Genomic DNA, 16,860 nt, shown 5'->3' on the forward strand with positions numbered 1-16,860 from the left:
CGTGTGAAAACTTTGTCATTGTCACGCCTCCCTCGGGCTCTGCACCTCCCTCAGCGCTCCGCTCCTTATCACCAGATTTCTAATTCACCGCACCTCTACTTAATTCACTCGCTCATCTCTGCCTGCATAAATAACTCACCTTCACGCCACTTCAATGTCAAGTCTCACACAAAGGACTCTAGTTTGACTGCGCTGCTCACGCAGTGTTTATTTACCTGTCTGTATTTGCTCTTGATCTTCGTCGATATATGTTTTGTGTTTACCCAGTTGTTTCGCCTGTTACCTCTTCTTCAGTTTGTGAAGCTTCTCTTCTGTGACATATCACCTGTACCACTGATCTCACTGTGTAAACCCTGTAAATCCTGTGAATCTCGGTAAACGCTCTTGCACTTGGTTTCACTAACTACAACTTATGTGGCTTGAATTCCTGACACTCATATAGCCTATATATTTCTGTTAAAGAAAAAGCACAAGTAGACAACGCAACGGCATTGCTCCGAAATAAAGGATGCTTATTTACTGCAGTAATGTTTTTTTATTATTATTATTATTATTATTTGGAAATGATTTATATATATTGTTTTGAAATTGTTTTGGACTGTTTTGTGTGAACGGCGCTTGATCTGTGGTCTGTGCAAGTTTCTCTTGTAAACAATGACACGCTTCCTGCCTCCTCCACGTGACGGGTGACTGAGCTTACATCATCCGTCTCATGAGCGCGTCACAGAGATGTATGGAAGTGAACATTTGTAGTTAAAAAGTATATAAGTGTTGTTTGTTTCTAAAAAATAATCAATCGTTTGGGTTCAGAAGAACTTTATTTGTCGACTTCAGTCGTGTGGATTATTTTGATGCACCCTAAACATGTATTTCGGACTGTCAAAAAATGGAGGACATTCACTTGCATTGTTTAAAGGAGGAGGCCTGAAATGAAATCCTAAAAATCTTAAATTCTGTTTTGATGAAGAAAGAAACTCAAGAAACAAGAATACATCTTAGATGGCATGAGGGTGAGTAAATTATCAGCAAATTTTCATTTTTGGGTAATTATTCCTTTAATGATACTTTCAAAATTAAATGGCTGATAGAGTTTCTGAAGAATAAAAGAAGTATTTGGAATGTATTTCCTAATTATATATTTTATACTTTTGGGGGTATAAACTTTTTGTTGAAGTGTAATTTTTCTGTTGACAAAATTCCAGTCAAATTGGCCAATTTCCACAAACAAGCCCTGCTACCATGGAATATGATCTACAAGCACAATTTTTCACCACACAGTTATTTTATATGGAACAACAAAGACATACTATTTAAAAATAAATCTCTATTCTATCATACTTGGTACAATGAAGGAATTATATTAGTAAGGCAGTTGCTTAATTCAAATGGCTATTTGTTGTCATATACTTAATTTCTTCAAATATTTCAATTTCCAGTTAAACCAAGAGTTTTTGCTATTGTTCTCGATGCAATTCCCAAGAGTGTGAAGCTACTTTTAAGGAACTCTAGTTCAATGGAAATCAACAATGTTGATTTTTGTGAACATATTTATATTGATAATGTGGATGTTTTAAAACAAACGTGTTGCAATAAGGTCATAAGAAATGCTCATTGTTCTATTTCATTTCCTGCTGCAAGATTTTTTTGGTCTTCATAATTTGGCAATATTTACTGGGATAAAGCATGGAAAATACAAAATAAATTTTGTATCAACAACTAAATTAAAGAAGTATCTTACAAGATATTGCATAGGATTTAACCAGCTAAGCATGTTTTGAAAAGATTTAAGCTTGAAAAATGAAACAATTGTGCATTTGTTTTATCATTGTATTTACTCAAGAGTATTTTGGAAGGATTTAAAAAACTTATATTAATAGAAAATTGGGTTGTGTGATAGAAATGTATGTATTTGATGTAATTTTTTATTTTCAAAATGACACATTGGAATGTAAACAGCAATACATTGTGCAGTTATTTATTTTATTAGAAAAATATCATATACAAAAGAAGAAATTGGCACTTTGTAAACCCAATTTTTTACATTTTATAAATGACCTGAAATCATATATAACCCTTTTGGGACAAGCCAAAAATCAAAAAGCACTGAAAACATGTAATGTTTTTAAAGCACTGAATTTTATATATATGTATATATAAAGAAAGAAAAAAATTATCTCTCTCTGGCAACTATGTGTAATACCTCTTGCTCTTGTGGCATTGATTTTTTTTTTTTTTTTTTTTTTTTTTTTTTAAATGTACAACATAAGTTATAAACATTCACTTTTATTAAATAAAAATAAATAAATAATATTTTTAAAAAGTGTCTGTCTGAAGGCAGGCTGCTGGTCTCATTAATAATAATCACGTTGTCTGAGTTCACTCGAACTGATTTGCTGAATAAAACGTGGACTGTGAGCGCTAGCCAATGGGATTAGTGCTTTTGAGTTAGTTCCACCCACTGCCGAAGCAACCAGTTGGCAGAGGCTTCTGCTGGGTCTTAAAGGCTTCGGTTTAGGCGAACGGCTGCGCTTTTTTCCCTTGCACCACAATTAAGCAAAATAAATGTATTAAAGTGTAATTATTATATCTCAAAAAGTGTGTGTGTGTGTGTGTGTGTGTGTCTTTGTGTGTGTGTGTGTGTGTGTGTGAGAGAGAGAGACTGTATATTGCTCTGAGAAGTGTGCTTATGTTATCTTTCTTTATTGTTTGATGTTTTATTCTCAAATGCAAAGGAATTACTGAATTATTAAGTTCAGCATCTAAATGTTTTGGGGCCACTGTATACACACACACACACATACATACATACATACATACATACATACATATACAGGTGCATCTCAATAAATTAGAATGTCTTGGAAAAGTTCATTTATTTCAGTCATTCAACTCAAATTGTGAAACTCGTGTATTAAATAAATTCAATGCACACAGACTGAAGTAGTTTAAGTCTTTGGTTCTTTAAATTGTGATGATTTTGGCTCATATTTAACAAAAACCCACCAATTCACTATCTCAAAAAATTAGAATACATCATAAGACCAATAAAAAAAAACATTTTTAGTAAATTGTTGGCCTTCTGGAAAGTATGTTCATTTACTGTATATGTACTCAATACTTGGTAGGGGCTCCTTTTGCTTTAATTACTGCCTCAATTCGGCGTGGCATGGAGGTGATCAGTTTGTGGCACTGCTGAGGCAGTATGGAAGCCCAGGTTTCTTTGACAGTGGCCTTCAGCTCATCTGCATTTTTTGGTCTCTTGTTTCTCATTTTCCTCTTGACAATACCCCACAGATTCTCTATGGGGTTCAGGTCTGGTGAGTTTGCTGGCCAGTCAAGCACACCAACACCATGGTCATTTAACCAACTTTTGGTGCTTTTGGCAGTGTGGGCAGGTGCCAAATCCTGCTGGAAAATGAAATCAGCATCTTTAAAAAGCTGGTCAGCAGAAGGAAGCATGAAGTGCTCCAAAATTTCTTGGTAAATGGGTGCAGTGACTTTGGTTTTCAAAAAACACAATGGACCAACACCAGCAGATGACATTGCACCCCAAATCATCACAGACTGTGGAAACTTAACACTGGACTTCAAGCAACTTGGGCTATGAGCTTCTCCACCCTTCCTCCAGACTCTAGGACCTTGGTTTCCAAATGAAATACAAAACTTGCTCTCATCTGAAAAGAGGACTTTGGACCACTGGGCAACAGTCCAGTTCTTCTTCTCCTTAGCCCAGGTAAGACGCCTCTGACGTTGTCTGTGGTTCAGGAGTGGCTTAACAAGAGGAATACGACAACTGTAGCCAAATTCCTTGACACGTCTGTGTGTGGTGGCTCTTGATGCCTTGACCCCAGCCTCAGTCCATTCCTTGTGAAGTTCACCCAAATTCTTGAATCGATTTTGCTTGACAATCCTCATAAGGCTGCGGTTCTCTCGGTTGGTTGTGCATCTTTTTCTTCCACACTTTTTCCTTCCACTCAACTTTCTGTTAACATTCTTGGATAGAGCACTCTGTGAACAGCCAGCTTCTTTGGCAATGAATGTTTGTGGCTTACCCTCCTTGTGAAGGGTGTCAATGATTGTCTTCTGGACAACTGTCAGATCAGTCTTCCCCATGATTGTGTAGCCTAGTGAACCAAACTGAGAGACCATTTTGAAGGCTCAGGAAACCTTTGCAGGTGTTTTGAGTTGATTAGCTGTTTGGCATGTCACCATATTCTAATTTTTTGAGATAGTGAATTGGTGGGTTTTTGTTAAATGTGAGCCAAAATCATCACAATTAAAAGAACCAAAGACTTAAACTACTTCAGTCTGTGTGCATTGAATTTATTTAATACACGAGCTTCACAATTTGAGTTGAATGACTGAAATAAATGAACTTTTCCATGACATTCTAATTTATTGAGATGCACCTGTATATATATATTACACACACAGTAGACAGTAAACTGTATGAATGTATATGGATATATAATTCATTATTTAAAACTACTTCAAGTTGTTTTGCCTTAAATGTTTCTGACGACCATATTTATTAATAAAATGCTGACCTCTGGTGGAAAGATGTATCTGCTGATTGTTTTTGTTGATCTTAACAACTGAGGAGGTTTTATAGAGCCCTTTTCTTTCAAATTTATTTTTATTTTTTTATATATGTTCAATCAAGAGTTATTAATATTTATCCTCTTAATTCTAGATAATAGAAGAGAGAGTACAGAGAATGGAGAGGCTGACTTAAATAACTCGGACAGCAATGAATGTGCAAGGATGGTGTAATTTGTAGGTCAGGTCAGGCTCTTGCTGGTACGCTGAGACCACTGGCAACAGTGGGAATGGGCAGCTGCATCCAGACTCCTCACTCCATTCATGTTCACCACAGCAGGTGCCACATTGGACCTTCGCAGAGAAAGAGAGAGCACTCAAAATCATGGAACTGCTTATGGGACAGAACAAAGAAATGAAATGAGGGAACATACATCCTCTTCGAATAACTCTGACCACAATGCCTGGAGAAAGGAAAAATTCCACCACGAGAAAACCTGCTCTTTTTCATTCAAATCTGTCAGAAAGCATCTATACAAAAGACAAAAACAGAAAACATTTCAGATAAAAGGTTCCAGGCCCCTTTTATGAAGCAGACCTCACACCAAGTTGTATGTAATTCCTACCAGAAACTGGTTTATTTACTGAAAAATAACAAGATTTAATGTCAAGCTTGGCACTACAATTAAAAAGCAAACAAGAGGAGAAAGCTAAGAGTGGAGGGGAGGGAGTTAGAGTGAACCTGTGGAGAAAAGGAAACTCACACAGCAGTAGAAAGTTTCTCTCTGTCTTGTAGTTGTTTCTTAGCTGTTTACATGCCACATTGAGGGTTCCTGTGGACAGACACCAAGGGGACTGCTGCTATTGGAGCCCCACTAGAAATTCGTAAATCTCTTAGTGAAAACAATTAATATGTAAATCTAATTTGGACATCTGCAGTGACAACAACTCTCTCTGCCCATCTATTTAGCAATTCAGCCCTCAGCCCGGCTTTCATTATGAAACAATATTACCATTTTCCAAGCAGCTGAGCGATGGCTGGAAGGGCTGCAAAGAGCCAATGACAATACAGAGCTGAGGGGAGTTGGAGGGTGGAGGGATGATATTGTAACCCGCCACCCACGTTGCTGAAAAGAGCGCACGCTCAAAACACAGGCACTGAATTGTAAAACCACACAGACCCCTGTGTTCCTCATGCTGTCCCTTTCACTTAAGGTGATCTGACCCAGGCTTTTTCTTCCGCAAATCTTTCCACGACTATTGCCACACTACAAGTCTCCTAGTGGGGACTGTGCTCTGGCAGGCACCCACTCAGGGAGACATAACATGCTGTTTCCGAAAGCTTAGCCCAGTGATTGAAACAACCACCTGCCCAGTTCCATAGAAGAGTAGTACAGCTCTTAATCATTTCCTGAAAGATTTGAGTGCTTCCTGGTTTTAACACTCTCTTAACCTTTTGTGCTGGGCAGCAAATATGTCCTTTTGTGACACTAGAGCAGGGGTTTTCAAGCTTCTTGATGGCAAAGACTGGAAAGTTGTTAGCGAAATTAAATAATTGACTTATATATTGTTAACATGTTAGCTAACTTTGAATGACCCAAAAACATTTGGAAAATATTCCCTTTTCTCTAAAATTTACGTAGACCCCCTAAAGCCTCCTTGAAAACCTCTGCATAGAGCATAATGGTCCTTTAAAGTTTTCAGTTTCTCCTTCTAATACGCTACAAAATAGTTCTCCTATGAAAGTATAAGAGAAACATCAGGCTCTGACTGGTCTTTATTTTCCTTTACATTTTGACATCAAATGTATACAGTATTTTAGTGCCTAACAGTGAATTTAGAATATCACAATGGGTCTGGATTGCATTTCTTGTATTGTAACTTTAGATCTTCTGCTATTAAATTCATATGACCCTCTGCGAAGATTGAATTCTCTCTCATATGTCTTCTGTGTTGAGAAATGTGCGGTTACGGTGGGTGGCATGGATACAAGAGGAGTTTAGTTTTTGGAAAAGCTTTCTTAATATATGTCTAGGATTCCATCAACCCAAATAGCAAACCAGGATATTTGCAAAGTATTTAAACAAGGACATCTTGAAAATCCACAAAGTACCCCAGTGGGCATTTTCTTGTTCTAACGTCAGAATAACTCCATATTTGCAAACACAAATGGTGCTTTGCTCCTATAAGGCACAGACCTACATGAACTCTTAAATCATACCATGAAGGGTGGCCAAGCTGACCAGAATATGAACACTGAAATGATGTAAGGTATGTTCATTCACAGAGCAGTCCTGCCCCAGGGATTATCCTGCAAGAGCAGGAAATATGTTTAGACTAATCTAGAATGGTATGCTTCTTTTATGTTCAATTCACTTTTATGTGCCGCGATAAAGGGGTGAAAAATGAGGTAAGGAGAACTTTCTTCTAAGAAGGCAATGAACTTCTCTGAAACAGCATTTTTGTCTGGTATCACCAAAGCAGTCTGACTTTTGTGGACAGGGCCAGAAATCACTCACAACGTTAACTGACATAAAAACTGCATCGGTACCTTCCCCATACTACTGTGAATTAGGTGAGTCTGGCGATAGAAGGTAGAAGGTTCTGCCGCTAAAATGGGTCTGTTTACCAACATTCGAACAATTCGAATTAGACATTCGAACTGCCTCCAGTGGTCAAAGCTAGAAGTGTTGTTGAATATACAGTATGTGCATGTGGAAACTCCTGTTTACAGGTGAAATGTCCATAGAGTGGCCCCAAAAACGAATTGTTTTTAGTTCTAAATTATGTAACATGCCCTGCGTTCCAAACAGGATAAATCACCCTCTGAAGGGCACTTTGAAGGAAGAACAATCATGACAGTCATGCTGTAAGAATTTCCAATAAAAAATGACATAAAATGTGAGTTCCAAAGTACCCTTATTTTTGAGCCCCACAACTTTTAGCTCTCCATAGCTTTCACAGTGGATGGAAAAGTCTTCGAAGGGAATAAGGTATAGGGATGATCGCTTCTGAATGGAACGCAACTCATGGTCTACAGGAATGCATACGTTATTAACCATAAGCCCTAACCCCATCCCTAACCCTAACCTTCAGTGAAGTAAAAATATAATCTTAGAGGGAAAATGCAACCTTTTAAGTGCACTCATCATTGTGTCCATTTACATGCACAGCAATAGGCTACACTAACCCTCAAAAATCAGCTTATTTAAAAAAAATTAGACAAAGCAAGAAAACCGTGTTTACATGAAATTTGAAATAATCATATTATTCTCTGCTTTTGATGTCAAACCATGAAGAGGCATGTGCGCAAGACTTGCCCACACTGGTTAAGCTGGTAGGAACACCGGTTAAGGTGTTTACATGCAACGCAAAATTGGAGTAATGGGCAGAAATTTACCCGTGCAGATCAGTTTATTCTTACGCCGTTATTCTTACACCAATAAAGGAATGCCGTTTAATGAGTTTACATGACCACATATGTTGCCGGCTTATTAAGCATAATCGATGCATGTAAAATCACTCATTGAATATGTAAACACGATTATTTGCTGGTTTCCATGGGACCAAAACCTGTCTCTGAAGCTGCTCGTACAACGAGCTATGAGTAGCACCACAAAAAAATTGTAAAAACACATCTGAATTGATAGATGTGATCTCTTTTAGTTTCTTATTGTAGCTTTTTTTCCTTTTTGAATTAACCAAGCAACACACACAAAAAAAATAAATAAACATATGATAATACAGTGTATTAAAGCTTCATGTAATGAGAAGTTCTCTGTGTTGCTATTTTATTAAATTGTGCCTCACAGTAAGAAATATCTTATAGTAACCTTGCATGTAAAAGAAAGGGACATGTAAAATAGAGAGAGAAGAATGTGGAAGAAAAAGAAAGAAAGAAAGATTCCTGAGTGAAAGGATCAATTATGCCAAGACTAAATACAAAGAGTAGAGGGGTAAATGCAATAAATTTTGCTCTAAAAAGAACCAATAACTCAATTCAAATGTGCAGTCTCAAGCAGTAGTTGTTGGGGAGGGTGGGGGTCAAAGGGTGGTGGAGGCGGTGGCGGTTTTCTGGCAGTGACTGGGATAGCGTAGTTTTTATTGTCCTGTAATATAAATTATAACAGTGGGAGCATTGTGGAGCAAGACAGAACAGCTGTGGCAAAATTCTAGGTTGGCTGGCTAAGGGACTTGCAACATGCAATCTGCCTCCATCTCCCAATGTGTTTTGCCCCCTTTCTTTGTTAGTAGAGCTCAGGTGTGTGTATAAACAAATTCAGTACAGAAAAGCACTACACACACACACACACACACACACACATGCATGCACACACACACACACACAGTTGGAATACAGTAAATGGGAAGCTGGCAGAGTCTATGGCTATGTGTCAGAGGAGCACCACCCACTGACAGCCTCAGTGCATGCTGGAATCACTCACCTCTCGCTGGCACCTGCCAAGTCCCAGTCACTGTTACCTTTCTCACAAGGAGAGACTTACGAAATAAATAAAAGCAGGCAATGACAAAACAAACTGGCACCCATCACCTTAAACACTGCTCCATGCAGGTGCTCCACAAAGATGAACTGAATGTTAGCTTCAACTGTTATAAGGAATTTTTGTTTAATAAAAGCAATTCATAACTTTATGTAAAGCATTACTCTGATTATTGAGAAGTTTTTTAAAATTGCAATATTTTTAATCTGAGATTATAACTAGAATGTTCTTAACACAAATGTATAATCAGAGAATGTTTATCCCGAAACAGAGCACTTGTATTAAAATGAAAGGGAGAAACTGGAATGCCCAATATGGCGCTCGAGCTGGGGCAGTTGTAGTTAAAGTTTCTAAATGTGTTATACTATTTTTTTCATTAAAAAAATACTTTAATTTATTATTTGGATTTTTTTATTTTATTTTTTTTTTAGAAAGACTAGCTACATTGACCTATAACCACAGTAATGAGGAGCCATCCATGGTCTTACCTGTGCTTATATGGTATTGCACTGTAAATATAAGGGCAAACACATGAAGGGCATTTAACTTTGGACCTCCAAGACACATGGATAAATTATTGACAAAGTTTTCCTCCTGTGCAATGTTCAGGTTTGAATGATGTTTCATAAAATAAGACATTGTTTGCCTTTATATATTCCTAAAGATTACTTAAATCATAAAGAGCCTGATGAAAGGAAAACAATGTCAGTTTTGGGGTAGGAAACAACAAATTTCACTAGCACTGTCCGAACTCAGTAAAGTGATCTACTCATGGGTACAGTCAGACTGGTATAACTTGTCCTATATTAAGTAACTAGTCCTAATAAGTCCAAATAACTAGTCCTAATAAGGTTTTAATTAAATTATGTTTCATTCAAAAGGTTCCAGATGCTTAGATGATATAAAAATCACTCAGAGTGAGATACTTCAGATACCTATCATGTAAAAATTATGGTATATATCAAAACACCATAATATTACCATCACTTTACCATGGTACTGTCACAGCTGCTTCCTTTTTTTTTTTTTTTTTTTTTTTTGAAGGTCACTATGAGAAACTTCAACAACTTTATGTGAATCCTTTAAGTTTAGATGCTTTGAAAATGTAAAAATGCGTGCCTCAGCCCATAATGTTTTGGCCTCAGCCCCTGATATTTTGAAATCCTATATGCCCCTGAGTTAATCTGAGAATGTGCATGCCCATTAGCTGGACCAGCCTGGATAAAAGATTTTTATTCCTTAATCTGAGCTCAAAAAGCACAGTTTATGATACCATTGTTGTCAGATTTTACTGCTGATTTGAAATAAGTTAATTGATCGTAATAATGACACACCGTTATGGAGATTTAAGTCTTTCACCATTCAATTAAATAGAAGTTGTACTTGTATGCCACTTGAATCCACAGAAAATAGCTGCTTGGAGGTGTACTCAAGATGTCTGCAATGACATGCCTTGAATGGGACTTTGGTATAATTTTTTATTTTCATTTTATCTAATTAATGACAGTATCATAACTACCCCTTAAAAATACCTGTCCTTAAACCATAACTCAAAATTTCATGTTTAAATATATATTGAACCTCTAGAGGAATAGTTCACCCAAAAATGAAAATTTTGGGTGAGAAACAGACAAAAATGTAAGTCCTTATTATTTACATTTACTACAGTATGTGCTTTTATATAATTTTAAGCAATTGTGCTTATTTTCTGTGTCACAACCATGGTAAGTCAACTCTGTCACCTAATTTTTAAAGAAATTGCTTCATATTTTTAGATAATTTCTATTGTTTCAAACAGGAATAGAAGTAGCTAGGAACACATAAAAAAGATGCTGCAATTAATACATGTGTGGCATACAAAATATAATTATTTTGTCAACACCGTAAGGTGTCAACACCAGATTTTCTGTCTGACGATGGTGAAAATTAAATAGATAGAACAGAAAATCTGTTTTAAACTATGCTGTATTCTTAAATAGGCTAGTTTATTGTTAATTTAATTGTTAATTTTCATCTATTGTTATAGTTTTATAACAATAAAAAGTTACACACTTCCACATAACTACATAAATAAGTATAAATTATGCAGGTGCTATTCTGCAATAAGGAGTGTTAGCTGTGAAGGAACCAGCATGTGGCTTTTGTTAGGCAATATCAGCCTCTTGTGGTCAATGTGTTAAATGACGTCCACTAGGTTTGGTGAAGGAAATTCAGGACAGCTCAACATATGTAATCTTCATCATATACATAGTCAGAGACTATATGGCCCGAGACGAACCACTTGTATTAAAATGAATGAGAGAAATTGGAACACCCAATATGGCAGATGTAGAAAAAGAAGTCCCGCCTTACAGGTAAAAGAGCCGATCAACTTTTAGATGCAGACATAGCCTGTCAGGTAGTCTGAGAACATGCATGCGCATTAGCTCGCCTAGGCTAAAAAAATAAAAAAATAAAAAAGTTTCTTAGCGTGATCTGAAGAAGAACATTTTATGATACCATTATTGTCAGATTTTTCTGCTGAGTTGAAATATGTTCTTTGATCGTAATCTTGAACAACAGTTGTGGAAATGTAAGTCTTTCCACATTCAAATAGATAGCATAGGGGCTGGACTTTTATAAAAAATAAAATAAAATGCTGCCTGGGAGCGTTCCAAAAATGGCCGCCGAGTGGACTGACTTGCCTTGAAAGAAAGGGGCAAGTGGGACCGACACCTTGGAAAACTTAAATTCAGGTATTGATAAAGTGACTAGCACTACGGATGCCAGCAGCTGTCTTACAGTCAAGATCCACTCACAAATGATCAAGCGATTTAGATCTTGAGACGAAGAAGGGAAACAAGGAAATAAGATGATTATTGTACAGAGCTGGGATTTGATATAAGCTATAGGTGAGAGTCTTTGCCCACACCCACAGTGTCAGATGCTGGGAAATGCTTTCCAATAATATTTTTAAACCATCCTTTTTGCAGAGACACTTGTAAATTAAACACTTAAAGGCCCTCTGAAGATGTCCACAGAAGTACATTTAGTTTCAAAATGTGTTAAGTCTTTTATTTATTTTTTTACTGACAGGCAAAAAATTTATTACTAATAAATGATCACACATTGCACAATTCCAACTTTCCAGCTTTCTTATTTTCTGGGAAGTCATATCATTTAAGTGTACTCACCTTTTGTTGCAAGAAGAACGTGCACTAGTTTACAACCAAATTGTTAACAAAACTGTGACACTAGAGGGAGCTGTTTACAGTGTTTTCGGGATCTCTTAAACCTGAGATTTAACGTTTATCTACTATCTTGTTAAATATTATAAAGGACGTATTTGCACATTCGTTTTCGCTCATAAGATAGATTCTAGTGTATGGTAACTTTGCCTTAAGATTTATTGTTTACCTAATTATCATATTTGCCTATTATAAGTCAATTAAAAACCTCATCCACAGCAGCGCCATCTTTGATATTAGATGGGAATGACAACAAGGCTGCATTCCACTTCAATTTTAACATCCACTTGCTAACTCCCCTAAGCGCTTCCCCTTCAGGGGAATCCCCACTGCCATTTTGGAAGTACATTCCACTTCCTTAAGTGAGCGAGGGAAGTTTCTGTTGACAGACCCTGAACCCCTCGAATTTGACTGAGGGAGCGAGCCTACTCTGATGTACTCTTCAGGCAGCTCCATATCCCACAATGCAACTAGATGACGTGACAGCATATTGCACTTTATAAATCCCACCCCCACACCACACAACTCTAATGTATGATGGAAGTGAAGTTAGGTCAATTAAGCAGTTTAGAAAAGTTATGATATTTAACAGCATAATACTTGTAGCTACTTTTTTTTATCACACAGATATAGCCTGTGTGTAAATCTTGATTAATCCTTTCTAACAATTCATTCTAATGAAAAAAAATTAAACATGAGATTTATACATAATATTCTGAAATTAATCTCTGAAAACATTGTTTTCTCGGGTGCAAAAATCACTAAGTAAATTCACAAATTGACATCAGCCTTCAACATGCTCCAAGTGATCAAGGGTTTATTCCAGTTAAACCCATTGCATGTCTTCCGCCTGTAGTAGACACTCACACAACGTAAGCAGTGACGTACATCCGACGGAGTGAAGTTTGCGAGTGAAGGGGATAAAAATGTGAAAACAAATTTGGTGGGGGGTACTGGAGGGTCTCGCCTAGGGTGCCATATGGGGTAGGACCGGCACTGGGGAAATCAAATTACAATTCATTTTAAACGCCATAGAACAGGGGTGTCAAACTCGGTTCCTGGAGGGCCACAGTCCAGCAGAGTTTAGCTCCAACCTTAATTAAACACACCTGAAGCAGCTAATCAAGGTCTTCAGGAGTGCTTGAAGATTACAAGGAGGCATTTTAGAGCAGGGCTGGAACTAAACTCTGCAGGGCTGCGGCCCTCCGGAACTGAGTTTGACACCCCTGTCATAGAACATCTCACTACCTATGTCACATCTCATAATTATGGCCTTCCAGTATAGAATTCACCCATTGTGCATCACAGAATGAAACAGATAAAACATCACCATAATTCATTTAACCAAACTTATCTGGAAGGAATAAATAACACTGTTAGTTTTTAAACTGAGTAATGTCTTCAAAACATGTGAAGCATATGCAAAGGCCAACGCTGAATAGAAATGAACATAAATTTAAAGTTTCTAATGAACTTTCAGCACATGTACACACACACACACCTGTTGCCAGAATTATGCTATTTAGTTGTTATATTTATAGTTCACGGCGTTCTGTTTCTCAACATCTATCACAGCCGAGCCATAACGGAGGGTAGGATAAGTATTCTCCACTGTTGACTTGTTGTCAATAAAGTGAAAAGAGCACACAAACAAATTATTCCTTGGTTTTTCCAGACAGATGTTCTGAAGTCAGTCCGGAGAAGCATTGGGTGGAGCGCTATTTATGCTGGTGGTTTCTGATCATAACATAATTGTTTTAGCCCAAACTTTTGCTTGACAGTGATTAACTACACACATTGTCTGAGAAATTTTCAAAAACATTTTACAATGTTTTAAAAGCAAGAATCTCACAGTAAGAAACGCTATAGCTAACTGCTATAACTGTACACAAAACAATACTTCCGCTAGCCAACCGGAAGTTCCGCCCACAAGTCAAAATACAGTGGACTCGCTGAAATTATTGTGGATACTGTGCATGCCATTGAAGACATGGTAAGTCTATCCCTCACACAGCCTCGTTTTCATTCCCGTAAAAGGGTTATTCTACAGAAACGTCCACATTTGGTAGCAAAGAGCCTGAAAAGAAGTTTTGTTTTAAAAAAATGTAGCTTACAGTTTTGGTTAGCCTCTTGGCTGTATGAATCCACATAAATGTCAGCTTTATATGTTTTACAAAAATATTGACAAAGAAAGCTTTTGCCATCTTTTTGTCACTGGTGTTACTTTATAGATTTTGGAACAATAAATACATTTTAGAAATATTATTTCTAAATCTATTTTGCACATGTAGTTATAGGCACAGAAGGATTATTATAATGCAAAGATCAAAAAGAGATTTAGCTTTTACTCATTTAAATCAGGATATCTTTGCTACAAAAACAAAAATATTTGAAGGACAGTCATAAAAATAGAACGATTCAATCCTTAATATCCTTACTCTTGAATGAAGTAACAATCAATTAATTTAAAATCAGTTATATATCAAATATGACTAAAAACATTGGTAACACCAGTGACACAATGAAGCTCCAAAGATTGTTATCCTCCAATATTAATTACTGAGATGAGATTAGAAATAGAGTATTTCTTATCAATTTAAAGATTATCACTGACACTTAGAAAAAGATCTTTAACAACTGGCTTTGAGCGTTTAAAAGAAAAGAAAATGAACTGCTCTTGGAAACCACTAAAATCTCAGAAAAGAAAAAATAGAAGAAGAAGAAAAGAAAGAAAGAAAGAAAGTAACTTTCTAAAGCTCTTATGCCATTGTCTGCTACTAGTATGTTGCTGGACTAAGAGGGGGTTACTTAGGACTGTCCTCCGCTATTAATATAGAACAAAAAATATGGCACCTTTCCACAATTTCCACCTCTGTACAAGTGCCCCATGATGAACCTCCAGAACCCCTGCTCAATCTGAAGTGATCACTTGATCAATGCCAGGGCCTCTGGAATTAAGCAAATAATCTGTTTGTCACCATACCAGTAAATTACATCATCTCTAGATCTTGCCAGAAGCACCTCTATACCATGTTTGGCCATATACAGTACCTGACTAAAAACCAATGATAAATACAAGTTATAATCATGAAATATGTGTTAATAAGTGCTATTTTATGCATAATAACTCCATGAACAGCTTTTATTAAAGCTTATTCACTCAAAGTTGTCAAGTGGTGTTGCTGGTCATTGCTGAGGAATGGTAACATCAGTGACGGGAACACCAGTGATGATTTTCATGAAATGTGCATTTAATAAAATGGCAGCTGCAATACCTCAAACCACATGTTGCTTAATCATCCTGTACTCTATAAATCATATCATTTAATCCATTTGTATTTTATTTTTTTAACAATTCCGTTGTGATACTGCCATATTAGGGCTATTTACTTGCACACACAAGTGTTTACTACAATCAATGAGAGAAAATTGTAAATACATGTTAAAGTTGTTGCTGTATGTAAATTAAAACTGTTAATTTATGTCCTAATCTGTGTTCACAAAAAAAAAAAAAAAAAGAAAAGAAAAAAAGAAAAATATTTTACAGGAAAAAAATATTAGTTTGAATTAGTTGGACTATTCAAACAGTTTTTGCTTCCTGTTAAGAACAGGAAGAACACTTATTTTGAAACAGCCTTATGGCTTATCAGGACACGGTGTAGCCATTTTGAGGAGAGAGAGAAAAGAAACTGGAGGATTACCTGTGTTGGGGCCTATTGCTAGTAAAAACAACTTTTCTCTTTCTTGGAATTGACTTGTGGCTTAAGCTTTGAGAATTAATTGAAGCAGACCCTATTTCCAAGAGCAGACCATTTTAGGTGTCTTTTTTCAATTTTTGTTGTTGGCCAACACGTTTGCATTTGGACCTTGTTGAAATTGTTTTTTGAATTTGGAACTGTTTGCATTACCCTAGATTCTCTGAACCTTTGAGGTAACTATTGAGTTTATTGATAAGCGTAGGCCCAATATGTTACACCATTATAATAAAATCGGTCATATCAGTGACGTAATCTAAAAGCCTCAATTGAAATCATGGAACAAATTAGTAAATTTCTGATAATTGAAAAGGGACAGAAAACTTAGAATGTGCCTTTATTGGTTGAGCTTCAGCAAGTGGGATGCAAGATTTAGTAAGTGATGTCAAAATCTGGATATTTTTTCTAAATAAGGGTTTTTTGTTAATCGGTAACACCAGTGACATGACTCCAGGGGACAATTATTTCCATCATATTATATATAATATTTATTTGGAATTTCATTTAGTTATGTCATCTATGTAATAAATGGGATATTGAGGTATACATTATTACTTTTAAAATGGGAGATAAACTTATTTTTAAACTCAAAATAGAGCCTTGAACCTTGATACATGACCTTGGGGACAAGCACTTTTATGGTACCTGGAATTTAATATTGATTAAAACAAAATATTGCCTAATTCATGGTTAAAATAGGTATAATTGTTCAAAGAACATCTTATATTAAGTATGCAAAACAAATATGCCTAAACAGTGTAAAGTGTATACGTTCTGTAAAGGCTGGGGACAGAAATGTGGAGGCTTCTTTAGAATGACCCAAAAATCAAAGATGGC

At 36.4% G+C, this 16,860-nt stretch overlaps 1 protein-coding gene across 1 annotated transcript in view; it reads right to left on the reverse strand.

The window, feature by feature from the left end:
- The window catches only part of LOC127444830 (zinc finger protein 827-like), a 362,567-nt gene that overhangs the window by 100,919 nt on the left and 244,788 nt on the right, over positions 1-16,860 (reverse strand). The gene's annotated exons all lie outside the window — the stretch shown is intronic.

Source organism: Myxocyprinus asiaticus, chromosome 8 (genome assembly GCF_019703515.2).
Source record: "Myxocyprinus asiaticus isolate MX2 ecotype Aquarium Trade chromosome 8, UBuf_Myxa_2, whole genome shotgun sequence".
Classification (NCBI taxonomy): Eukaryota; Metazoa; Chordata; class Actinopteri; order Cypriniformes; family Catostomidae; genus Myxocyprinus; species Myxocyprinus asiaticus.